Raw genomic sequence first — 25664 nt, forward strand, 5'->3', positions numbered from 1 at the left:
GTGTCTCATGAATAAATGAATAAATACAATCTTAAAAAAAATAAAGAAGCAGAATAGGGTGGCAGAAGAGGAAGTCAGAGTAATGAGACGTGAGAACTCAACCCATAATTGGTGGCTTTGAAGATTGAGGAAGGGGGCCATGAGCCAAAGAATACGGGTGTCCTCTAGAGTCTAGAAAAGGTAAGGAGACAGATTCTCCCCTAAAGCCTCCAGAAAAGAATGTAACTCTAAAGACACCTTGATTTTATCCTAGTGAGGTCATGTTAGACTTCTGACCTATGGAACTATAAGATAATAAAGCCATGTTGCTTTACACCAATAAATTTGCAGGGTGCCTGAATTAGGTGGCATTTAGGCATCTCACTCTTGATTTTGACTATCATCCCAACTTCATGTTGGGTTCCAGGCTCAGCAAGGAGTTGGCTTGAGGATTCTTTCTCTTCGTCTCCCTCAGCCTCTCCCACTGTTCTCTCTATATATACAATAAACAAATCTTAAAAAAAATAAAATAAACCAATAGGGACACATGGGTGGTTCAGTCGCTTAAGTGGCTGCCTTCAGCTCTGGTCATGATTCCTGAGTCCTGCGATCAAGTCCTACCTGAGGCTCTCTGCTCAGTGGGGAGTCTGCTTCTCCCTCTGGCTCTCTCTCTCATGCTCACTTATGTTCTCTCTCTCTCTCTGAAATAAATAAATAAAATCTTTAAAAAAAAATAAAAAATAAACCAATAAATTTGTGATAAATCATTACAGCAGAAATAGAAAACTAAGAGCATAAAAAGTTACAGAATGAAGGCAGAAAACAAATAATGGTTGATTCACTTTCAACTACAGTAAAAAGAAAATGAGTTGAATATCTCAAAATTGACTCAATACCAAAGTGAATGATTGAGGAAGAAGATAAAATCTTCTGTTCTGAATATTTTACAACAGGATGAAGGCAAGAGACTGTCAATTTTCCAGCCATGATTTCTAAACTATGTGTTACTTTTTTTTTAAGTTGTAATATATTTTGTTGTTCTTTTATATTAGTGTTACATATTCATGTTTAAAACATTAAAAAATTATCAAAAGATAGAGTTTTGAAAGTCCAAATCTTTGTAACTTTACGTACCCATTCCTTCTCCTGCTCTGGATCTAGTGAAACTTATTAATAACTAGAGGTAAAAGACCTCATGCATTTTTCTACAAGCAGTATCATTAAGCAACTATATCTTATTTGATAAGGAAACAGTGTTTACTTCATTCTGAAAGTAGCTGAACTTCATCCCAGAGCAGTGAATCTCAGTTGGGACACCCCAAAGACATTTGGCAGTGTCTGGAGACATTTTTGGTTGTCACACCAGGGAGGGACTGCTACTGGCCTGGCATCTGGCGGGCTGTGGCCAGGGATGCTGCAAAACATCCTACAGTGTACAAGACAGACACTACAACATAAATGTCTGGCCTAGAAGCTCAGCAGTGCTAAGGCTGAGGAATTTTGGTCTAAAGGGAGACTGGAGAAACTATATCCTTGTTTAATATGGAAGAAATATTTATTTCATCCTGAAACCAGCTGTATGGAGGTGGATGCCCCCAACACAGAGGAACTTTCTAATTATCACATTGTTTGTGATGTATACCTTACAGTGTGGAGAGGGTTCTCTGTCATGAGAAGGGTTCAAGGACTACTAAGTGGTCCCCTGCCAGGGGTGCTAGGAAAAAGGATGGGTGCATGGGTGTAGGCCAACTCCAAGGTTCCATCTTCTTCTAAGATCTAGGACTCCTTTTCTTTTTTTTTTTTTTTTTTTTTTTTAGGACTCCTTTTCAAAAGCATCAGCAAGGGTTGCCTGGGTGGCTCAGTCAGCTAAGCATCTGCTTTCGGCTCAGTTCGTGATCCTTGGGATCCAGGATCGAGCCCTGCGTTGGGCTCCCTGCTCAGCTGGGAGTCTGCTTCTCCCCCTCCCCCTTCTTCTCCCCCTCTTTCTCCTCTTCCTCCTTCTCCTCCTCTGCTTGTGCTCTGTCTCTTGCTTTCTCTTCCTCAGTTAAGTAAATAAAATCTTTAAAAATAAATAAATAAAAAGCATCAGCAAAAAGTTCTTGCCTCATACTTGCTGATACTGAAACGTGGAAAGAGAAGAGCTAGTACCTGCTCTATTAATATTATTTTCTCCCTACCAGATTAGCTAAGAGAATCAAAACTTCATCTGAACATTTTCTCAAATGTAGGACTCTCAAGTGACTTCTGCAAAAGTGTGTAAAGACTCTTATCTCATGCACAGTAGATACAACTCTTGTGTAATCATTTCACAATCCAAGAAAAGAGATATGGTCAAAAAAGTAAACTAAGAAGCAGTTCCTTATTGTGGGAGTAACTGAATAAAACAGGCTTGGTAAGTACTTAACAGCTGCAAATAAAATAAAACTAATTGATTCTACTCCCCTTTTGGAAATGGAAACTCATCTGCATCCAGCTTCCAAATGTTTGGTGTCCTATTGAGTTTTAAGGCCATAAATGTTAAAAGTCATTTAAGGTCCCTGGACAGTTTGCTGCCATCCTGGAAGCATCCCGGTAATATTCCATACCAGTTGAACCACAGCTCACTGAACTGGTCAGGTTTTAAGGGTTTGAACAATGGAAAGCTTATTCAAAAGGACACCCACTGAACAGTAACTAGACTGATGAGGGAACAAGGCAACAAGTCATATGAGGAGCTGTTCAAGGAACCAGGGATGTTTACTCTGGGGAAGACCCACATGGCATATGACCAATATGGTGCTACAGGAAAAGGGCACATATGTGAACGTCGACTACAGAACTCCACAGCAGGAGCTTTTCAACAATTACTATATTCTATCAGAGGAGCAGTTTTAAGTGCAGGCCTGCGGACTCCCAGCAAGGATACTGATAAAGAGATTGCTCCATTAGATAAGGGTAGAAGGGGAATGGACAGGCAGGACTAGAAGCTCTAAACCTGAGGTTTAAGGTCAGAAGCCTATAAGGGCCAGCCAGCTAACTCAAGTGAGCTAAACAAGACACACAAGATAGAAAAACCAGTGGTGGAGACCGTGGCAAAGGAGACCATCTGAAAAGGAACGCTACCACCCTGTTCCAGTTGATGCTGCCATCTATGGTTGAGAGCTCCATGTTACTAGATCTATTTTGTTTTGTTTTGTTCGTAAGAAAAGCTGGAAAACCATATTTCTATGTAAAACCCACTGATTTTTAAAGGATGGCACTAATTCAACGTTACAAAGTATTAGCTAAGTTAAACAGAATAATTAGTTGCTGCTACAAGAAACCTCTGCCTTTAAAGATGCCCCAATCACTCCCAACCCTAAGGGACTACACAGATCCCTCAACCCTGTCATTATTTTGTCTGCAATTTGAATCACCAGACTGGCCACTTCGAGCTGAAATCAGATGCTCTGGCCCATCAGTCATTAATGGGGTCTGGCGAGTGAGGATAACCAGGAGCCCATTAAGTCACCAAGAGCAGAATCCTCCACTGCACACAACATAAATGAGGAAGGACCTCTATTTTCTTCCAAACAGACACATCTCCTCCTAGTAAGTTGCATGTCAAAATGGGGCAGGAAAGAGAAATAGGGTTGCCTCATTGTGGTAGATAGTGTCCTGTCCCCGAGAAGGTCATCCCTACCGTAGTTGGTAAACAGCTTCAAAACTCTTGCCTGACCCTCTAAAATTTCGTCAGTGATCAACCGGGGAAGGTTCAAGAGTCCCCTGTGAGGGAGAATGCTTCACTAAGGGAAACAATCCTATTCAACTCTGGTTCACAGCCCTCCCAGAAATTCTGCTGCCATGTATAGATTTTCAATTATCAACAGATCTTTTGCACTCAGATATCTGCACACAGACATACCCAGGACAAAGGCAAATTTGCTACCTTTCTTTTGAACTTTCTTTTACCATTCCCAGATTCAGATAATTTATTTTGAATTCTACCCTAATGACATTCAATTCCCAAAAGTAAGCCAGCTATAAGTTTAGCATTATTTCCTCTTCATTCTATGATGGTATGTTTCACTGGTAACTCTGGGTTAAGATTCCCAATCTTCTGAACAGATCAAAATATTTTTTATGTATGATAAAAATAATTTATTGTAAAGATAGAATAAGTAAAAAGAATTAAGTTTAGGGGCACCTGGGTGGCTCAGTGGTTGAGCATCTGCCTTTGGCTCAGGTCATGATCCCGGGGTCCTGGGATCGAGTCCTGAATTAGGCTCCCCACTGGGGGCCTGCTGCTCCCTCTGCCTGTGTTTCTCCCTCTCTCTCTCTCTCTCTCTCTGTCTCTCATGAATAAATAAATAAAAATCTTTTTTAAAAAAGAATTAAGTTCACTATAAAATTTTTGAAAATAAAACACAGGAAATTCAAAATAACACGCTACTAGCAAGTAATAGTTATAAGGTCTCACTTTACCCTCAAGAGCATAATCACTAGCTTATTTATTTTTATAAGATAAGTGGATGATGTCATTCTCACTAGGTAGATGGGACATCTGAGAAAGAAACATAAAGAGGGACTTCCCACTCTACCTCCCCAAACAGCTCCTGCCCACCTACTGCTACCACGGTTTGCTAGGTCACCATAATCAACTTGGAGCAAGTCTCCTTATCGCTCTTCTCCTATGATCCATTCTTCACACTGCACCCAGAGTAACCTCTGAAAAAATATAAATCTATCACATTACGTCTGTGCCTTTGGCTTCCCACTCCACTTGAAATTCAGATGGCATACCTCAGCCTACGAGGCTCTGCATGACCTGGCCACTGGCCTTCAACCTCACTCCCCCAGCCACACTGCCCTCCAACTATGCCTGGAACACATTGAGCTTGTTGACAGGACCATCTGATTGTGGTTCCCTGTACCAGAACAATCTGTCGATATTCTGGGGGCTCATCTCAAGGTCATCTTAGAAAAATCTCTCCTTAGGGGGTACCGGGGTGGCTTAGTCAGTTAAGCATTTGCCTTTGACTCAGGTCTTGATCTCAGGGTCCTGGAATCAAGCCCAGCATCAGGGTCTCTCTCTGCTCAGTAGGATCCTGCTTCTCCCTCTCCCTCTGCCCCTGCTGCTCCCCACCCCCACTCTTGTTCTCTCTCTCTCTCTCTCTCTCTCTCTCTCTCTCTAATAAATAAATAAAATCTTTAAGAAAAAAAAAATCTCTCTTTAAAATCCAGTCTAAGGGGGGGTACCTGGGTGGCTCAGTTGGTTAAAGAGTCTGACTCCTGGTTTCTGTTCAGGTCCTGATCTTGGGGTCATGGGATTGAGTCCTCATTGGGCTACAGGGCTCAGTTCAGAGTCTCTTGTCCCTCTCCCTCTGCTCCTTCACCCCACTTGCTCTTGCTCTCTTGCATGCTCGCTCTCTCTCTCTCAAATAAAATCTTAAAAAAGAATAATCTAAGAAGCTGGGGCCCTTCCCACCTGTCCATCTCTCTTTCCCTCTCTCTCTTACACACACACACACACACACACACACACACTACAGTACTCTACCACACACAGCACTCTGATTCCTTTTCTTCAAAACATCTAATACTATCTGAATTTGCCTTGCTCATCCCTTGGTTCTGAAATGTGAACTCCATAAAAACAGAGACCAGATCTGTTTTACCCACTGCTCTGTCAGGCACATAGTAGGTGCTTAATAAGTCAATGAAGGCATGAACAAAACTTGTATTAAGGATCAACTAGCCCATTTAATCCAATCAGTATTGATTCTTAAACAGGCTTTTTCTTGCTCAATTGCTGAGTTTTTTTTTTTTAACTACAAGCCTATATATATTAGACTGTTTCTATTAGAGTGTTATGAGTCATACCTGTAAAATGAGCAAAGTGACAGTGAAGGCACATAACACGTGCCTGACTTATAGAAAGAGGCAGTAAGGACCTGTTGCCTATTCCTTCAAACTACAAAGATTCCTCAAAATTCTGGGAAAACGTGATTTTACAATTAGATGTTTCCTTTCAGGTGCTCTTCGCTGAATACTTTCTCTTCAATTCTTCACTTTCATGATAATTTCTCAATGTCTCAAGAGGTCAGTCTAGCCAATTATCATGGGTCTTGAAAAAACAAAATCAGCCTTAAGATGAATCAAAGTGTCAATAGCCTGATGATCACCTTCCTTTCCAGGAAATATCCATTTCCTGGGGTGTCACTGGAATGAATAGGCAGATACCTAAACTCCAGCTGACATTCCTAAGGGGTCCCACTTCTGCTGCTAGGGTACCTAGTTGGAGTTCTCCTTAATGCTCTGTGGTGAGAGTCTCAAACAGGATGGTAAACTGTCTGAGGCCGAAAACCTCACTTGGTAGGGAATGCATATTCCTCACTACTTAAGTTCAAAGACACAGACACACAAGGGTTAGGAAATGAGGAGCCAACTGCCCAGGGGTCTGTTTCCCCGGAAAGCCTTGGGGCACTGGCCAAGCCCTTCCACACCTCAGAAGGGGTTTCTCAACTGTTAAATGAGTGGCCGAACCAGATTTATATCCTTCACAACTCATGGTGTCAGCCCTGACTACAAAGGGCCTAAGGAGAGAGCATCACTAGTGGCATCCACAGCAACAAGTCCTGGGAGAATGTCTGGGGAAGGGACATGCACAGTGAGTGCTAGCTGGAAAATGCCTAGGAGGTAGGTTCTCTCACCCGCTTCTAGGGGATCACCAGAATTCCCTCTGTGAGGAAGTCCGCTGGGGTGCTTGGGGCTCCCCGGTGCCTTGTGGTGGCCAATACTTAATGCCTTGGTCCCTGAGTTGAATGGTAGCCCAAGATGTGGTCCGGAGCCTTTTGGGATCTTCAACACTTCAAGGGATACATTTTCCAGCTCCTACGCAGCAGCAAACCAGTCTCCCAGCTGAGGATCCTCACTTGGGTCAAAGGTAATTTGCGCAAGACTGATTTGTTACTGCAAATGTCTCCTAAACCTGAGCTCATGTGTCCTTCAAAAATCGGCGAGCCCCACACACCTGTCCCTCCTTCCTCATCACCTCTGCAGCAACCGCAAGAACCACAGACCTGATTGCCAGCCTGACCTTTCTGCAAGCTAGAAAGTTCTACGAGGAGCTCCCGAGTGTGATGGGGAAGGCAAAGATCTCTGCAGCCAGTTTTTCTCTGACTTTTTTTGTAAGCAAGCTTCCCCTGTACTTGGGGTTGTGATCCCATCGGACCGGCGGCGGGAGAGCTCTGGGAGGTGCGGGCGAGCGAGCAGGGCCGGGGCAGGCTTGGTTTCGCTCCATCCCGGGGACGACCGACCGCGGCTCGGGCTCGGGACTGGGCTCGGGCTACTCCGCAAGGAGAGGTGTTCCTCTGCCTGGTGCCCGCGGAGGCTTGGGATAAGAAGTCTCCCCGCGTTCCCCGTGCCCCCGGCCTGATTCCCTCTCTGCGCTGAATTCGTAGGTAAGGGTTGCCGCCTGCGGGGCAAACGCCCGAGAGAACTGGGTTCGAATCCTGTCACCCTCCCCGCCGAGGTCCCAGCGCTGTCGCGAGTGGGCAGGGACAGCGAGCCGGCCCCCCCCCCCCCGCCCCCGGCAGGCGCTGCTCTGGGTCGGACCCCGCAGGGTCCCCCAGGCTCCCCCGCAGGCTCCCCGCAGCTCCAGGTCGGGCCCCTCAGGCTCCACCTCAGGCTCCCTCCGGGCTCCCCCGCAGGCTCCCCGCAGCTCCTGGTCGGGCCCCGCACCGCAGACTCCCCCCAGGCTCTCCCCAGGCTCCCCCAGGCTCCCCGCAGCTCCTGGTCGGGCCCCGCACCGCAGACTCCCCCCAGGCTCTCCCCAGGCTCCCCCAGGCTCCCCGCAGCTCCTGGTCGGGCCCCGCACCGCAGACTCCCCCCAGGCTCTCCCCAGGCTCCCCCAGGCTCCCCGCAGCTCCTGGTCGGGCCCCGCACCGCAGACTCCCCCCAGGCTCTCCCCAGGCTCCCCCAGGCTCCCCGCAGCTCCTGGTCGGGCCCCGCACCGCAGACTCCCCCCAGGCTCTCCCCAGGCTCCCCCAGGCTCCCCGCAGGCTCCCCCAGGCTCCCCCAGGCTCCCCGCAGCTCCTGGTCGGGCCCCGCACCGCAGACTCCCCCCAGGCTCCCCCGCAGCCCCCCCAGGCTCCCCCCAGGCTCCCCCGCAGGCTCCCCCAGGCTTCCCGCAGCCCCCCAGGCTCCCCCCAGGCCCCCCCAGGCTCCCCCGCAGGCTCCCCCCAGGCTCCCCGCAGCCCCCCCAGGCTCCCCGAGCCGGTGGCCGCGGCCGCTCGGGGATCGCCCTCCCCCGCGCCCAGCGCGCCCGCACCCATCGGCCTCCCGCCGCGTCCCGCGCTCGCTCCTCACCCGGGCGCCGCGCTGAGCCGCTCGCCGGAACCAGGGTCCCCCGGCCGGAGCGCGCGGAGCCCGAGGAGCCCGACTGCTGGTCGCCGCCGGCGCCGCGGACCTCTGCCGGCCGCAGTCCCCGGGGCGCGGGGTGGGTGGGCTGCGCGCCCGCTGGGCCCTCCCCGGCGCTGCGGGAGGAGGGACCCGGGGGAGGGACGGGGAGGAGCGTGCGGCCACCCGCCTCCCCCTTGGGAGGCCGGCGCGCCCAGGCGCACCCAGCGCCCTCGGCTGCCCAAGGCCCGGGGTCCCGCCACCCGCGGCCCCCGGTGGACTGAGCACGCCCCGGGTGGGGGGCGGACCCGCGCGTGCCCGGGGGGTGCCGTGCTCAGGCTGGGTCTGGCCAGGTCCGCTCCCTGCCGCTGCCCCTGCCCCTGCCCCGCTGCGCAGCAGGCCAACCTCGTTCATCCTGCCCGCTGCCAGTTACTCGCTTTCATCCGCCCTGCGAATCGCCGGGTCCGTGCACGCCTCAACGGCGTAGCCCGGGCGCTGGTCAGACGCACTCGGCTCCGAGGCCCGCCGGCCGCCCCCAGTTTCGGTTCTGCGCGGAGAGGACGGGAAATGCTGTGAGAAGGGGCCACCTCACAACTCAGTTATTTGGGGTTTAACTGAAATTCCCTGTTCGTTTTCCCAAAGGCTTTCTCCTCCATCTACTTCCTATTGGAAACGTATCCGTTTAAAGCTTCGTTTACAGACTCTGGGGAAACAGTTTGAAATAGAGTTGAAATTCATAGGCAGCCTTATTAAAGTTTTGTATTTTTTAAAGATTTTATTTACTCATGAGAGAGAGAGAGACACAGGCAGAGCGAGAACCAGGCTCCGTGCAGGGAGCCCGACGTGGGACTCGATCCAGGGTTCCCAGGATCATGCCCTGGGCCAAAGGCGGCGCTAAACCGCTGAGCCACCCGGGCTGCCCAAGTTTTGTAGTTTTTAAATAGTGATTTATTTGTAAGTTTTGGTGAGTTGATGGAACCGTAGATGAAATTTATTTTATTTTTATTCTGAGGACTCTGTGGGAAGAAGGCATGGTTTGTAGCTCACTTCGCATACTTAGTGGTATGACTTTGAGCCAGTTCTTTTTTTTTTTTTTTAAATCCGTTCTGCTTCAGTTTCCTCATCAGTAAAATGGAGCTAATCAAAATACATCAGTCAGAGAGGCCCCTTGGAAGAATGAGATGCTTGTGAAATGCTGGGACAGAGTTGGCACCTGGGAAACGTTGATGCCATGCCATACTAACATAGGTGTCTTTAAAGAAGCAGTGACTAATTTAAACCTAACAATAGATGAACATTTATATAAAACTGTATCCGCTTAATGACATTTTCCTGTAGGTCCTGGGCTAAGCTCCTGTGAAACAAATTGCACCAGGTTATTAATGTAAAAGGGTACATTTTGCCCTACTTAAGAGATCTCTGACAACCTCCTCCTTTTGATCTTAAGACCAGACAAAGAAGCTGGAGATTCAGCATCACACCTATAAAGGTGGTAAGCTTTGTTTGAAAGCAGGTCTGGAAGGCAGGTATGATCTATTTTATTTGTTTTTTTCAATGCCAGCTCTGTGCTTTCCCCACCATAATCAGACCAGATTCCCTTATGGGATGATAGTGACTGGCATCAGCAGGTTAGTGTCCTAAGAAAATACCCACTGTAGGGTTGCCAGATTTAGCAAATAAAAATACAGGATGCCCAGTTATAATAGAATTTCAGATTAACAACAGAAAGCTAAAAAGCTTTATATGTATAAGTATGTGTAAGTATGTTCCATGCAACATTTGGAACATACTCATCCTAAAAGTTCTTCATATACTGAAATTCAAATTTGACTGTGCATCCTTTATTTTATCTGGCAACCCTAGTGCAGTGAAATTAGTAAAGGATGGGACTCACATTCCAAAAGAATGGCAAGTTTTAACAGACGTACAGGTTAAAAGGTAGGTCTGATATGGATTTTATTTTAATTTTATGTAGTAAAGGAAAACAAACTGTCTACTTGGTTTTTTTTTTTTAAATATTTTATTTATTCATGAGAGACACAGAGAGGGGGGTGGGGCAGGGACACAGGCAGAGGGAGAAGCAGGCTCCATGCAAGGAGCCTGATGTGGGACTCGATCCAGGAACTCCAGGATCACATCCTGGGCCGAAGGCAGGTGCTCAACCACTGAGCCACCCAGGGATCCCCTGGCTACTTGTTTTTATAAGTTGATTGAGCTATTTGAGTTATTGAGCTTTGTTGAGCTATTTCTTATTTCTTCCTATTTCCCATCAACGTAGCATTGCTTATATATATCTTTAATATAAGCAAAACTGATGATTCTTCCCTCAATCAAGATATTGGACTAAATAGTAATAATGTGCTTAATAGTATTGTTAAATAGTATTTATTAAGGGCCAACTATATGTTAGTTACAATTTCAGACTATGCTCTGCAAGCTTAGGAAACCACAACACAGGGACGCCTGGGTGGCTCAGTGGTTGAGCATCTGCCTTGGGCTCAGGGCATGATCCTGGAGTCCTGGGATCAGGATAGAGTCCCACATCGGGCTCCCTGAATGGAGCCTGCTTCTCCTCCCTCTGCCTATGTCTCTGCCTCTCTCTCTCTTTGTGTCTCTTGTGAATAAATAAATAAAACCTTTAAAAAAAGAGAAGAAATCACAACACAGAGTGCTGTCCTGTTAAGTAGGTATTGGATGGTGAAAATTCGGAGAACTGAGTGATTAATTATTCTTGGAAAGGGTAGAAGACAAAACTGTCCTTACTGTACAGGATTCAAGGAAAAGAGGCTCCAACACAAATGAGCAGAGTAAGGGAACCCCGGATGACAGGTAGGCCTAGCCTGGAAACCAACCATCTCGATGAAAATAATGGGATTCAATAGAACTGAAAGTATGACTGGGAACTTGAAAACCCTTGGGGCTCTCAGGTGGTGATGAATGCAAAGGAAAAAAATTAATTCAATTTAAAATTTAAAAAAATTAAAAGCAGGAGCTTGCAGGGGAGAAATGTCCAGGAAAGGCATACTGCTGGTGTGACACAGCTTACAATAGATTGAGTCTGAACTACTGGGTGGCACCTAAACACAGAGACTACATTTATTTTTATTTTTTTTTTCCCAGCTGTTCTCTCTTTATTATTTTATAAATTTATTTTTTATTGGTGTTCAATTTGCCAACATACAGAATAACACCCAGTGCTCATCCCATCAAGTGCCCCCACCCATTCTCAGTGCCCGTCACCCATTCACCCCCACCCCCCGCCCTCCTCCCCTTCCACCACCCCTAGTTCGTTTCCCAGAGTTAGGAGTCTCTCATGTTCTGCCTCCCTTTCTGATATTTCCCACTTATCTTTTCTCCTTTCCCCTTTATTCCCTTTCACTATCCTTTATATTCCCCAAATGAATGAGACCGTACAATGTTTGTCCTTCTCTGATTGACTTACTTCACTCAGCATAATACCCTTCAGTTCCATCCACGTCGAAGCAAATGGTGGGTATTTGTCATTTCTAATGGCTGAGGAATATTCCATTGTATACATAAACCACATCTTCTTTATCCACTCATCTTTTGATGGACACCGAGGCTCCTTCCACAGTTTGGCTATCGTGGCCATTGCTGCTATAAACATCGGGGTGCAGGTGTCCTGGCGTTTCATTGCATCTGTATCTTTGGGGTAAATCCCAGCAGTGCAATTGCCTGGTCGTAGGGCAGATCTATTTTTAACTCTTTGAGGAACCTCCACACAGTTTTCCAGAGTGGCTGCACCAGTTCACATTCCCACCAACAGTGCAAGAGGGTTCCCCTTTCTCCACATCCTCTCCAACATTTGTGGTTTCCTGCCTTGATAATTTTCCCCATCAGAGACTACATTTAAACCAGAAATCCAAAAATATATTTCTCTGAATGGCCCAGAGACGTATAATCAGAATGCTCTACTAGACTATAAGGAATAATATTCACATGATCTATTAGAGGAGACATTACATTGCTTATTGATTTTCATCTTTTAGAATCATATACAAGCCAAAGTAGAGTTAACTATGATTATACAAGAGAATGGAAACATGATTAATTTTTTAAATGTAAAAGTAAAGGTAGGTAGATAGAAGGAGGTAGAAGTAGGGAGCAGGGTAGAGAGAAAGTTGGGTTACTAAGGGTCTCATTTTAGAAAGTTTAGAGTTGAGAGATACTGTCTATAGTTGATAGGATGGAAGTAAATGTCTGGATGCATAGTAATTCTGCAGAGGAGAGAGAGCAGCTGAAGGCCTGAGTATACAGATGTAATTCTATCGGTGGTTCAGGGAAGAGGAAAGATAGGGCCAGTGCATTTTGTGAGCTAAGTGCTCATTCTCCTGGTAGAAATTAGATAGACAGTGCCTAAGATGATATACCAAGAAATCATAGTAGCATATTATTTTGGAAACACATAGAGATCACCAGAAATCCAACAAGAAACACTAAGAGTGATTATCTTTGGATACTGATGTAGTGAAATGCCAGGACACCTGCACCCCAATGTTCATAGCAGCAATGTCCATAATAGCCAAACTGTGGAAGGAGCCACGATGTCCTTCAACAGATGAATGGATAAAGAAGATGTGGTCTATTATATACAATGGAATATTACTTAGCCATCAGAAGAGATGAATACCTAGGATTTTATTCAATGTGGTTGGAACTGGAGGGTATTATGCTGAGTGAAATAGGTCAATTGGAAAAGGACAATCATCATAAGGTTTCACTCATATGTGGAATATAAGAAATAGTGAAAGGGATCTTAAGGGAAAGGAGGGAAACTGAGTGGGGAAAAATTAGAGAGAGGACAAACCGTGAGAGACTCCTAACTCTGAGAAACAAACAAAGGGTTGCAGAAGGGAGGTGGGTGGGGGGATGGTGTAATTGGGTGATGGACACTAAGAAGGGCACTTGATGGGATGAGCACTGGATGTTATACTGTATGTTGGCAAATTGAAAGTAAATAAAAAATTTTTTTAAAAAGAATGATTATGTTTGGGGAATTGGACTGGATTTGGGATGGGATGGGTGTGAGGGTCTCGTCTTTCTGTTTTAGTACTTCAGAACAATTTAACTATTTGAAGTATGTGCATGATTATACTGATTATTTAAAACTTTTTCAGAATAGAAATTTGTGAAAAGGAAGGCTTCACCAAGACAGTGGCTTCTGTGGATGAGTAGGAGGTTATCTGGAAGAAAGAGAGCAAGAGTATATAGAATGCTGGAACAGAACATGGAACTACATAAGAAAAGGCACAAGGCCCTAAAAGTGAATGATATTCCTTGGGAACGTCAAGTTCCCCACTGCAGTAAGCCTCAGGGGTATAGATTGGATGGCACAGGGGCCTCTGGGTAGCTCAATCGGTTAAGCGGTTAAGTGTCTGCCTTCAGTTCAGGTCATGATCCCAGGATCCTGGAATCGAACCTGGAGTCAGGCTCCCTGCTCAGCAGGGAGTCTGCTTCTCCCTCTACCTCTGCTGCTCCCCCTGTTTATGTTCTCTCTCTCTCTCATAAATAAATAAATAAATAAATAAATAAATAAATAAATAAGTAAGTAAATAAACAAACAAATCTTTTAAAAAAATAGGATGGCACAGAAAGTAAGGATGACAAGGTAAGTTGGCACTACTAAAAGAGTCTTCCAAGAAACACAATAGGGGATTAGACTATGAGCCCTTTAAGAACAGGGACTGTGTCATTTTTATTCCCTTGCATCCAATATGGAACCTAGCATATAGTAGTCTCCCCTGAAAATGTTTTCTAAATGAATGAAAAATATCTTGGGGCAATGGGGAACCATCACTATTTGAATGTAAGCAGAGCGGTAGCATTACTGATTTTTGGAAGACAATTTTGTACTAAGAAAAAAAAAACATGTTGAGATGATGAATTAGGAGGCTGTGGGGTGAAAGGTGATGATATAAGTTTGATATAAATTAGGATAATGACAGTGGGAACTGACATTAGGAAGATCTACTTAAGAGATATTAGCAAGGGGTGAAGACTAAAGCAGGGGGGTGAATTCAAAATGGCCCTGAGACCTCTAGCTGGGGAAACCAGGTAGGTAATGGAGCCATTAACTGAGAAAGGAAAACCAGGAAAAGGAATAGGTTGTAAAAGTGAGATAAGAAGCACAATTCTGTATACACTAAGTTTGAAAGATCTAAGGCCGATGTTTTCAAATTGGGAGTTATGAACCGTCAATGGCCTGTTAAATGTACTTGGTGAGTTGAGACAAATTTTTTTATTGATAAGTAGACCCTATGGGCTTGAACTCACAACGCTGAGATCAAGACCTGAGCTGAGCTCAGAGTTGGATGATTAAACTCCTGAGCCACCCAGGCACCCCAAGACAACTATTTTAAAAAATAGTTCCATGAAATGGAACATGGCAGATTTTAAAATATATCACATGTGATAAGGTTAAGTGTTGTTTCACAGAAACCTTATTTCCATTGTATACATATGTAGGTAACTGACATAGAATGTATTTTCTACCCTAAGTCAAAAAAATGTTTGAGAGCCTTTGCCCTTGGACACCAGGCAAAACAAGTGGTGGGTGGAGTTGACTTATTCCTGCCCACAGCTGTCTATGCACATTTCTTTCCAGCTCTGTATTCAGTGACATCACTCTGATAGCTTGAAATCAACCAAAGGGAGGGTCTCATGCCACAGAAATCAGCAAATGCTACAAAATGAGCCTCTTTTCCCTTAAGGTGAGCTTTCGCATCTGGGTAGAACCATCCCAAGCTCAGTCTCAGACCTGGGCAGAAGTTGTTTATTCGGAAGTGAAAATGCTGAGAACGCGTGGGATTAGCCATTGAGGGTTTGCAGGTAGGAGGCAGGATTCTAAAGAACATCACAACCACGGACAGCAGGAGGAAGAGAAGCTGGTGAATGACAGTGAGAGAGGCTAGTCAAAGTAAGGACAGAGAAGAGGAGAGAGAAGCTCTGAGGAAGTCAAGAGAGGAAAGGGGTTTTAAAAGGTCAGTATGACCAACATGGTTGCTTAAATAGAATAAATGAAGAATGAAGGAGGAGTCCTGAGCCTTAGCGATTAGGAAGGCCTGGTGACCCCTACAACTAGTTGCATCATAATAGAGGGCTGAGAGTGGAGAGTCAGTAAGGAGTAGAAATGCAGATACGATGACAGGGAGCTTAGACCACTTTTAAGATATTTGATGAAGAAAAGGAAAAAGATATGGCTGTAGCTTGGGTGAGAGAGAGCATGAGCAGAGTGACAATCTGGGGGCTGGTAATAGGCTCTGCCTAAGGATGTTTGAAGCTTTCGGAGCCCCATGGCCGCCAGGAATTCACTCCTTGCTTGAAGAGTTAGTGTGTCTGGTCATGTGCTTCCCCTGGTGATGTTGCTATTCCAGGAACAAAGCCAGAGAGGAGGCTTATCTGCTCTTGGAAAATTGGAGAGCAGATTGCCAAAGACAGAGAAAATAAGGGAACTGATGGTAATTTGAAAGATTTTTGTTTTCTAGTTATGATGTAATACATTCCTGTTGTTAGAAATCTAAACAAAACAAAATAACAATATGCCTATAATAACATAGAAAGTGGGGGGGGTCCCCCAACCACAACCTGATGAAGTAATTATTGAACATTTGGTACATACCTCCCTGACAATTTTCCAGACATTGTGCCATAATTAAAAGGGCTGAGTCAGACAGCCTGGGCTTGAATCCAGTTCTATCTTTACTAGCTCAAAAGGCCTTTGGCAAGTTACATAGGCTTTTAATTCCTCAGTTTCCTAATCTGTACAATAGAAATCATAATAGTATTTATATCACAGGGATGCAGCAAGAACTGAAAGGGATTATGCATGTAAGTTGCTTAGAACAATATTTGGTATAAATTGATATATATATATAGAGAGAGAGAACACTTGATATATATATATCTATATATACACATGTATATGTTTATGGGAAAAATCATATATAGTCATATAAATAAATATATAAAAATACACATACACATTCATATATATAAATACACACATACATACATAGCATGAAGAACCAGGAAGAACTGAAAATCACTAGTGACCTGAGTGGGTTGGAAGAACTTACACTGAGGCAGAATGATGGAAGTGGAAGGGTGGAATGTCATGGTCGGAGGATGGAATTTGAAGCACAAGACTTCAGAGGTGAAGAACTTCCAGAGGACGACAGATCCCAGATGGTCACATCTCTAAATTTCTAAAATGTAAGAAGATAAAGAATCTCTTATTCTATATTTTAGCCAGTTCCAAAATTAATTATCCAATGCCAGGCTAAGCCTTCCTTCTTCTTTGGCAGTGTCTTAAATACCCTTTGTAGATTCAATCTATGTAAAGTCTACTGCATTTCTACTCCTTACTGACTCTCCGCTACTCTGAAACTGTGGATGTCCCAAGTGACTTTTTTGTATGGGTTCAGTCACTGGACTCTATGATCTGGCTTGCCGAACTAGTCTCCAGGACATTTTTTTTTTCCCCAAGTCATTGATAACATCCTTACTAACCTTGGTCAAGATGTAGGAAGCATTGTACCAGGTCTGAGACTCCCAGTTATCTCTTAGTGGCCCTGTGATTCAGAGACCCCTTCCTTTCTCATCCAGTTGCAAAGTTATTTGAGCCTATGGACAGAGCGTTAGCAATGCCCTCTTTCCCATTCCCTACGCTAATCAAAGTCCTCAAAAGCTCTACCCTTGACAATCACAAAATGTCTCTTTTGTTTACACAAGTCATATGTGTTTATTTTAGGAAAAAACGGTTTTTACGTCAATTTGGTGTATATCCTTTTCACCTTTTCTCTGCATAAACAAGTACACACATATGCCAAATTATTGGTCATTTTGTGAGATTCTATTTTAATTTAGCAATGCAATACTAATATTTCAGCAAACCAAAAGATACATATTGATAGTATCAGTTTAAGAGACTACATAATATTTCCCCTTATTAGTGGAAATTTGAGTTATTTACTAGAAACTTGGGTTATTTACAATTTTTAATTTTTGAAATAGCACTTCAGTGACTATCCTTGCATTTAAATCCTTGTACCTGTCTTTATCACAGTGTATGCTTTTTTTATTGCCTTCTAAGTCTTTCTCAGAATACATTACACCTTCTTGTGGCAAAATTACTTCTCTAAAAATGATGGACTTTTAATTATTTTACTTCCCCACTCAGAAACTCTCAATATTACCCATTGTATGCAGGGAGAAATAAAATCCAGATATCCTGCCATGGCAATTGTGGCTCTCCAGGATCTGGCCTCCTTTTCCTGTAGGTCTTCCTATGTTCAACTCACTTTACACACAGCCATTCTGGACTCCATGCTGGGGCACCCCCTTTGCTTGTAGAATTTCTACTGTATTGGTCCAGATGCTGGCAGTAAGCATGTGGTATCCTCAAACTGGATGACTTGATGAGTGTTTGATAAAGGGACTGTTTATCAAGGGGAGAGTAGGATTCCGGAAACCACACAAGGCATAGTGCAGTGCCTCTGGGCAAACAACACTAGGGAGCCCTTGCCATCCATGGGCCTGTAGGAGCAAGAGGAGGAGCCAATGACTAGGACCTGGTAAGGGTAATGATATGAAGAGGGCCACCTGACAGGAGCAGAGACCTTCGCAGCAAACCATGGCAACCAGGCAGGAAGGAAGCCAATGGATTACCTATTCCAACCCCACTTTCCCATCCATGCTTTAATCTCCTCCTGGAAATTGGCCAGGCCCAACTGGAAGCCAAAGGACACAAGAGACCGTGGATACCATCCATACAGGTCAACCTCTCAGGATGGCAAATAGTGGATAGTATCTGATGGGACAATAGAAGATTTCCAGCATCCTTTAAGGGTTTTCAAATGCTAAGTTTTGAAGTGCTCCAGTGCTTCTCTTAGAGGATCTAATATAGTTTCAATTACATTTTATTTGTATAATATCTTATTTCTTCAACTAGATTAATACCTCCTTAAAGAGAAATATGGTCATTTTCACGTCTGATCAGATGCTCAGGGAAAATTGGTTGTGAATTTATCGCCCAAAGGACTTCCTTAAGGCAATGAGTCCATAGGAAATGGTAGGAAAGATGAAATGAAATGTCTAGACTAGAGATGCTAGGCTGAAGGGCCGACAGGTACCAAAGTCCCCCTCCTTGACTAGGAGGCTCCATGAAAGCTCCTACAGGATAGGATGGACATACACAGAAGGGAACAAATGATTTGGAAGCCACAAACAGAACCTGACGCTCATTTTCACAGTCTCAGATAAAGGAACCAGGGAACCTCCCTGACATCTGGGCTCCAACAGTAACACCATCAGGTGCTGAGTCTGACCAGCTCTCACATCAATGTTCAACCGGAAGTAGACAGATCTGGCCTGAGTATGCTTAAGTCCTCTGAGCCTCAGTGCTGTTGTGTGCAAACTATATTTTGAACTTGATACTAAGATTGATAAGTAATATCCATAAAACACGTAGAACAATGTCTGATGCACAAAGGCATTTAACAAATATCTCATTCCCTCCTGTCACTCCCAGGCGCCAGATCACCATTCTGTTCACCTCACTGCATTGACTCCTCCACAAATATTGGTTTGTGCACAAAGTCTATATGGGTTTGTTATTATCATCTTCTTTAGAGTTGCAGGGAAGTGGAAGAAAATCAAATCATGGCATCCTGAGCAAGTGTCAACATAAACAGTAAATATGCAAGGGCATGGCAAAGTGGTCCAGCCCACCCTTGAACTTGTGGTCACTGTCCATTATATATTCTGAACTTAGGGTGGGAGAGATGGTAAAAGATGCATTAAAACACAGTAGCAGTATGACTTAAATAACATGATGTCAACGGGTTTCAACATTCTCCTCTCTAAAATAAATTTTTGAATCACGATTTCTAGAGTCTCTTCCTGACTTAAAAATGGTTTCTACGGACAAAATACTCCACCAAAGTCACCTTAGTCAGAAGTGTTCATCCCAGTATTTGAGCCAGTGTGAGCAAAGATCAATGGCTGGCCCACAGATATTGCCCAGGGGCCGCTGTGACCTATCGCAATATGGGCAAGAGTAGGTTTTTGACATTAACCCCAGAAAGAAGTTATTCAATCAGTCACATTCTAAAAAAAATTAAAATTTTGACACAAATAGCACACAGAGACTTTTAAAAATAAGACCAAGATAAACCCTGGTCTCACAAAAATACTAATTCATTGTTCACCACAAGAAGTAGAATCTGCTAATAGGAAACTGAATTTGCATGGTAAATGCTTTTCAATATTGTCATCTTTTACTTTGGACTCTCCTCAAAAAAGAAAGGAGCACGAGTGTCTTGTTCTCCACAGGGCCCAGCACAATGTCTGGGAGATATAAGTCATTCAATAAATACATGCGGGAAGAAAGGTCCCAGAGAAATGGCAGGAGAAAGAAAAAAGAACAAGAGAGAGAGGAGAGAAGGAGAAGAGGAAAGAGAGAGAGAGAGAGAAGAAGGAGAAGGAGGAAGAGAAGAAGGAAGGGAAGGAGAGAGGGAGGGAGAGAGGCAAGAGGGAGGTAGGAAGTAGGCCTTTTAGACCAGCACTTCATAAAGATAGCAGATGGTAGAGTAAGGAATCACAAGGAGGAGGCAAGGAGAAATGACCTGACGATTTTCTCCATCCCTCCCTCTCTGCCTCTATCCTGTTCCAAGTGCTTTATAAATTATTTCAGCCACTCATCTTTTATTGCCTTGTGAGAAAAATGTTAAAACTTCATCTTATTGGTGAGAAATAAGAGTTTTAGCCAACTGAAGGGCCTTGCCCAAGATCTCACAGCTGGTTCTGAAAGTGAGGGGCATCCATTGTTTCCACCACTAAGTCACTCATCTTCATTGCGCCCCTGCGGGCTGGCCTTTTTTTTTTTTTTTCAATTTTCATGCATTTTGATCAAATGTTATTTGATGAAAAGCTGTCAAGGATCCCAGAAGCCGACTGGAAAGCTGGCTGGCTTGGGTGGAGGCAGAGATGCGGTCCCCACTCCGCCAGCGAGGACCACCCACGAAGCTGACGTTGATTGGCAGGTTTTAATAAGGAAGGAGGGGCCAGTTTCCATGGTGGAAACACAACAAAGCTCTGGCCCCTAACACACCAGCCAGCGCTGAGCGCCTCAGATTTCAAACAAGATAGTAAGTATTTTTATATTACTCCTGCCTTCAGATGTTTACTGCAACTCTTATAAATCATTCATATTTATTAGAACTTATCTATCTACTGACTACTTTTTTACATTTAGACACCTCTATCAGAAAGATAGAAATTCAGGTGTACTTAATCAAATTTACAAAGATTTGTGCGAAGGAAAATTTGCTAAATTTCAGTAGTCAGTCGGAGGCTAGTGAATTGGATGTATTCTACAAATAATTTTTTAAAGAAAGCCTCTAATTAATAGTATCGTTTATTTTGTAAACAGCTTTATTGAAATATAATCTACATACCATAAAATTCATTAACTTATAGTACATAGTTCAGTGTCTTTTAATATATTTAAAGATGTTGTGAAAACATCCTTCTCCACTGTTTAATTTTAGAACATTTCATCACCCCCAAAAGAGATCCTATACTCACTAGTAGTCACTTCCTACCCTCACCCCATCCCAGTTTTAGGCAACCAGTAATCTGTCTCTGTAGTTGCCTATTCTGGACATTTCACAAAAATGAAATCATACAATATGTGGTCTCTTGTGCCTGGCTTCTTTCATTTAGTGTGTTTTCAAGGTTCATCTAAGTTGCAGCATGTGTCAGTATTTTATTCCTTTCTTAGTGTCAAATAATATTATATTGTATGATCTCCTACATTTTATTCCTGAGTGTGTCTGCTAAAGGACATTTAGGTTGTTTCCACTTTTTTGGCTCTTAGAATCATGCTGCTTGTAAACACTTGTGTACAAGTTTTGTGTGGACATATATTTTCATTTTTTTTTTGTATATACCTAAGTGTGGAGTTACAAGTCATTTAACTCCATGTTTAACTTTTTGAAGAACTACCAAAGTGGCTGCACCATTTTATATTCCTACCACATGCATGAGGGTTTCAATTTGTCTACATCCTCATCAACATTCATTTTGTCTATTTGATTACAGTCATCTTAAAGGGTGTGAGTGGTGTCTCCGTGTGGTTGTGGTTTTGATTTGCATTTCCTTCATGACTAATGATGTTGAGTATCTTTTCATGTGTTTATTATTTTAAGCATGCTTTCATGTGCATATTATTTTGGAGAAACTTCTGTTTATATTCCTTGACCATTTTTATTTGAGCAAGTTAATGTTTTATTGTTGTATTTTAAGAGTTCTGTATATATTCTGGATATAAGTCTCTTTATCAGATATATAATTTGAAAATATTTTCTCCCATTCTGCAGTTGCTTTTATACTTTTTCAAAGGTATTGCTTATAGGAAAAAAAAGTTTTTAATCTTAGTGAAGTCCAGTTTATTTTTTTTTTCTTTTGTTGCTTGTGCTTTTGTTGTCTTACTATGGGTCATTGCCTAACTCAATGTGATGAAGATTTACTCCCATGTTTTCTTCTAAGAATTTGAGTTTGAGGTCTTATATTTAGGTCTGTAATCCATTTTTTAAAGATTCTATCTATCTATTTATCATCTATCTATTATCTATCTATCTATGAGAGAGAGAGAAAGAGGAAGAACACACACGAGCACAGGGAAGGGAAGGAGCAGAGGGAGAGGGACAACAGACTCTGCTCTGAGTGAAGAGTCCAACACAGGGCTCGACCTTGAGATCACCACCTGAGTTGAAGCCAAGAGTCAGATCCTCAACCACCTGAGCCACCCAGGCACCTCTAGGTCTGTAATCTATTTTAAGTTTTGTATATGGTATGAGGGAAACATTCTTGACTATGTGAGTAGCTAATTGTGTCAGTACCATTTGGAAAGATTGTTTATTCCTCATGAATTTTCCTGGCACCTTTGTTGAAAACCAGTTGACCATAAATGTAAACATTTATTTCTGGATTTATTTCTCTCAATTCTATCCTATTTCTCTCTATGTGTCTATCTTTATACCACATTTTAGACCACACAGTGAATTTCATTCCTATCACACTTTCTGATTATTGTAGCTTTGAAGTAAGTTTAGAAATCAGGATATATGAGTCCTCCTACTTTGTTCTTTTGCAAAATTCTTTTGCCTGTTCTGAGTCCCTGGCATTTCCATATGGGTTTTTAGGATCAGTTCACCAATTTCTTTGCGAACAAATTTAGCTGCTCATTGGAAACTTCTACTTGAATTACCACTTATCTGCAGAAAATTGTGGAATTTTCTTGGTGTGAACCCAAATGTGAAACAAATAGGGCTGATTTAAGCATAAACCTACCTAAAGACTGTGTGAAAGACATTTTTAGACACTGATTCTAAAAATGGTTTGGCTTTTTGTGACACCTGGAGATGAGAAATCTGCTAGTACTTCTGTTTACTACTTTATTTTATCATTGATCCAATGCTCCAGTGTAAGAGTTTTCTACTAAAACAAACAAGCCAAAAAGATGAATCACATCCTATGCCATCTTCCATTACCGAGCACATACTGAGTGCTCGCTTCACGCAAAAAGGCATGTTCTTGTTGGACACATCTACTGATTCTGAAGCAATTCAAGCTGAGGCCCAGGCCTCTATTTTTTAAAACCCACCAGTAATTCTCCCATAGTCCTTCAGTGAAGAACAATAGCTACATCCTTATTGCTTCTCCCTTACTTCAGGTCTCCCCCTCTGCCTTATCTCCAGAGAGGCATCACTATTCCATGTTGTCTATGAACTAGTAGTTGTTGTGGGGACATGTTACAAATGCAGGATCTCAGGCTTCGACATAGACTAGAATCTGCATTTTAACAACATCCCAGATACTTTATATGCACCAGAGATTAGTAAATTGCCATTGGCAATTTGTGGGTACTGAGGAGTAGAATTAGTTCAGTCAAGTAACCTTGCCTCCCACCAGCTTTCAACTTGGCATGATTGGGCTCTTGGAAAGAAGAGGCAGGGGGTGCTGGAATCTGGGCATCACTGGGGTAGAAGGAAGGTGACTGTCCTACCATCCAGACCCCTCTCCCCTCGAGCTGACTGCTCTTCACCCTGAGAACGTCTCCAGCTGAGGGCCAGTGGGCACAAAGCACACTGCCACCCCTTTTTTCCCCTTGAGATGGCCTGCCCTTGGCAGGAGTTGTTCTCTTGTTACATAATAGTTATATCATGTTGCATAATAGTCTTGATTTTTGCCTCTTGACATACAGAAGCTAAAAATTTTGTATCCTGACCTTTACAGGAAACATTTGTAGATCATTGGTCTATACATGAAAGTTGGAACCACTTGCACTTTGCAGAATGTGCCTCCCCCCATAGATGTTCTGTGCCTGAGCTGGATCTCATATCCATACTGCCAGTGCCCAAGATGACTCTTATTCTTCCCTTTGGGACGACTTGCTTAGGTCACTTTCAGAAAAAAGTGCATTTCACTTCCTAGTCCTAGGAATGGTCCTTTCCTTCTATCCCTAGAAAATCACTGCCATCATAACAATTAGGGCATTGCATATTTATTGTGTTATGAACTTCTCTCCCACTCTAAGACTGTCCTCATATTTCAGTGTACATCAGTGGGTCTGATATGAGGCTCAGTAATACACATTTCTAATAAGTTCCTAGGTGATGCTGCTGCTGGGCCACAATATATATGTCTGACTTCAAACTTTTCTTGAGGTCTCAACTTAAATGCTGGGATCAAAGAGACATTCCCACTGGCCTCACTTTAAGTGACTCTCTCCTCATTCTGTTCTTCTGTCCCAGCTCCTTATCTGTTTATACCAGTAATTCTCAAAGTTGTTGGTCTCAGGACTCCTTGACATTCTTAGAAATTACTGAGAACCCAAGAGAGCTTTTCTTTTTTTTTTAATTTTTTTATTTTTTTTTTATTTCTTATTTATGATAGGCACACAGTGAGAGAGAGAGAGAGAGAGAGGCAGAGACACAGGCAGAGGGAGAAGCAGGCTCCATGCACCGGGAGCCCGACGTGGGACTCGATCCCAGGTCTCCAGGATCACGCCCTGGGCCGAAGGCAGGCGCCAAATCGCTGCGCCACCCAGGGATCCCGAGAGCTTTTCTTTATATGGATTATAGCCATCAATATTTACCTTATTAGAAATTAAAACTGAGGAAAAAAATAGATGTTTATTAAGTCATTTACAAAAATCAAATAAGCCTAATATATAATAACATGAATGATATTTTAATGAAAAATAATTATATTTTGTAAAGCAAAAAAGTGAGAACAGCATATTTATTTATTTATTCAGTCGAATCTCTTTAATATGTGGATTAATTGAAGACAGCTGGATTATTAGACCTTCTGCATTCAATTTATTGTTTTGGTTGAAATATAGAAAGAAAATCTGATTCCATACATATATAAAACTGGAAAAGGGAAGAGTATTTTATAGCCATTTCAGATGACTATCGTATTCTTTTTGATACTACATCAAAATTGGACCGGTGGTAGTGCTTTACAAATGAGTTGGAATCTGAAACCATCTTAGTATACTTTTCATACTCTGTCTCACTAAAATCTATTGGCCTATCTTGAATGGGTCTTTTTACCCATGCATGATTTTGTAACATCATACACTTGTCATTTTTTTTTTAAAGATTTTATTTATTTATTTATTTTTAATTTTTATTTATTTGTGATAGTCACACAGAGAGAGAGAGAGAGGCAGAGACACAGGCAGAGGGAGAAGCAGGCTCCATGCACCGGGAGCCCGACGTGGGATTCGATCCCGGGTCTCCAGGATCGTGCCCTGGGCCAAAGGCAGGCGCCAAACCGCTGCGCCACCCAGGGACCCCGATTTTATTTATTTATTTATTCATGAAAGACTGAGAGACAGAGAGAGCCAGAAACAAAGGCAGAGGGAGAAGCAGGCTCCATGCACCGGGAGCCTGATGTGGGATTCGATCCCGGGTCTCCAGGATCGCGCCCTGGGCCAAAGGCAGGCGCTAAACCGCTGCGCCACCCAGGGATCCCACACTTGTCATTTTGTTCACAGAGTTATGAAGACTTTCCAAGTGTTAATACATTTTGTTATACAATATTTTATTTTATTTTTTAAAGATTTTATTTATTTATTCATGAGCCACACACACACACACACACACACACACACACACACACACACACACATAGAGGCAGAGACACAGGCAGAGGGAGAAGTAGGCTCCATGCAGGGAGCCTGATGTGGGACTCAATCTGGGGACTCCAGGATCACGCCCGGGCCAAAGGCAGGC

The 25664-nt window shown here is 43.3% G+C and overlaps 2 protein-coding genes across 7 annotated transcripts in view; one reads left to right on the forward strand and one right to left on the reverse strand.

Moving 5' to 3' along the window:
- PLA2G7 (phospholipase A2 group VII) overlaps positions 1 to 8888 on the reverse strand; it is a 41892-nt gene extending 33004 nt beyond the window's left edge. Inside the window, exon 1 of one of the 5 annotated variants that reach the window (XM_025418958.3) lies at positions 8743 to 8888. The gene's annotated coding sequence lies outside the window, so the exon portion shown is untranslated. Of the gene's footprint in view, positions 1 to 8307; positions 8463 to 8742 lie in introns of those variants that run through there. The other 4 variants (XM_025418954.3, XM_025418955.3, XM_035697657.2 and 1 more) reach the window with 4 other exon arrangements.
- Positions 994 to 25664, forward strand: part of ANKRD66 (ankyrin repeat domain 66) — a 33576-nt gene continuing 8905 nt past the window's right edge. The window contains exon 1 of one of the 2 annotated variants that reach the window (XM_035697659.2): positions 994 to 7400. The gene's annotated coding sequence lies outside the window, so the exon portion shown is untranslated. Of the gene's footprint in view, positions 7401 to 19737; positions 20505 to 25664 lie in introns of those variants that run through there. The other variant, XM_025418960.3, reaches the window with a different exon arrangement.

Source organism: Canis lupus, chromosome 12, assembly GCF_003254725.2.
Source record: "Canis lupus dingo isolate Sandy chromosome 12, ASM325472v2, whole genome shotgun sequence".
In the NCBI taxonomy this organism is placed as follows: Eukaryota; Metazoa; Chordata; class Mammalia; order Carnivora; family Canidae; genus Canis; species Canis lupus.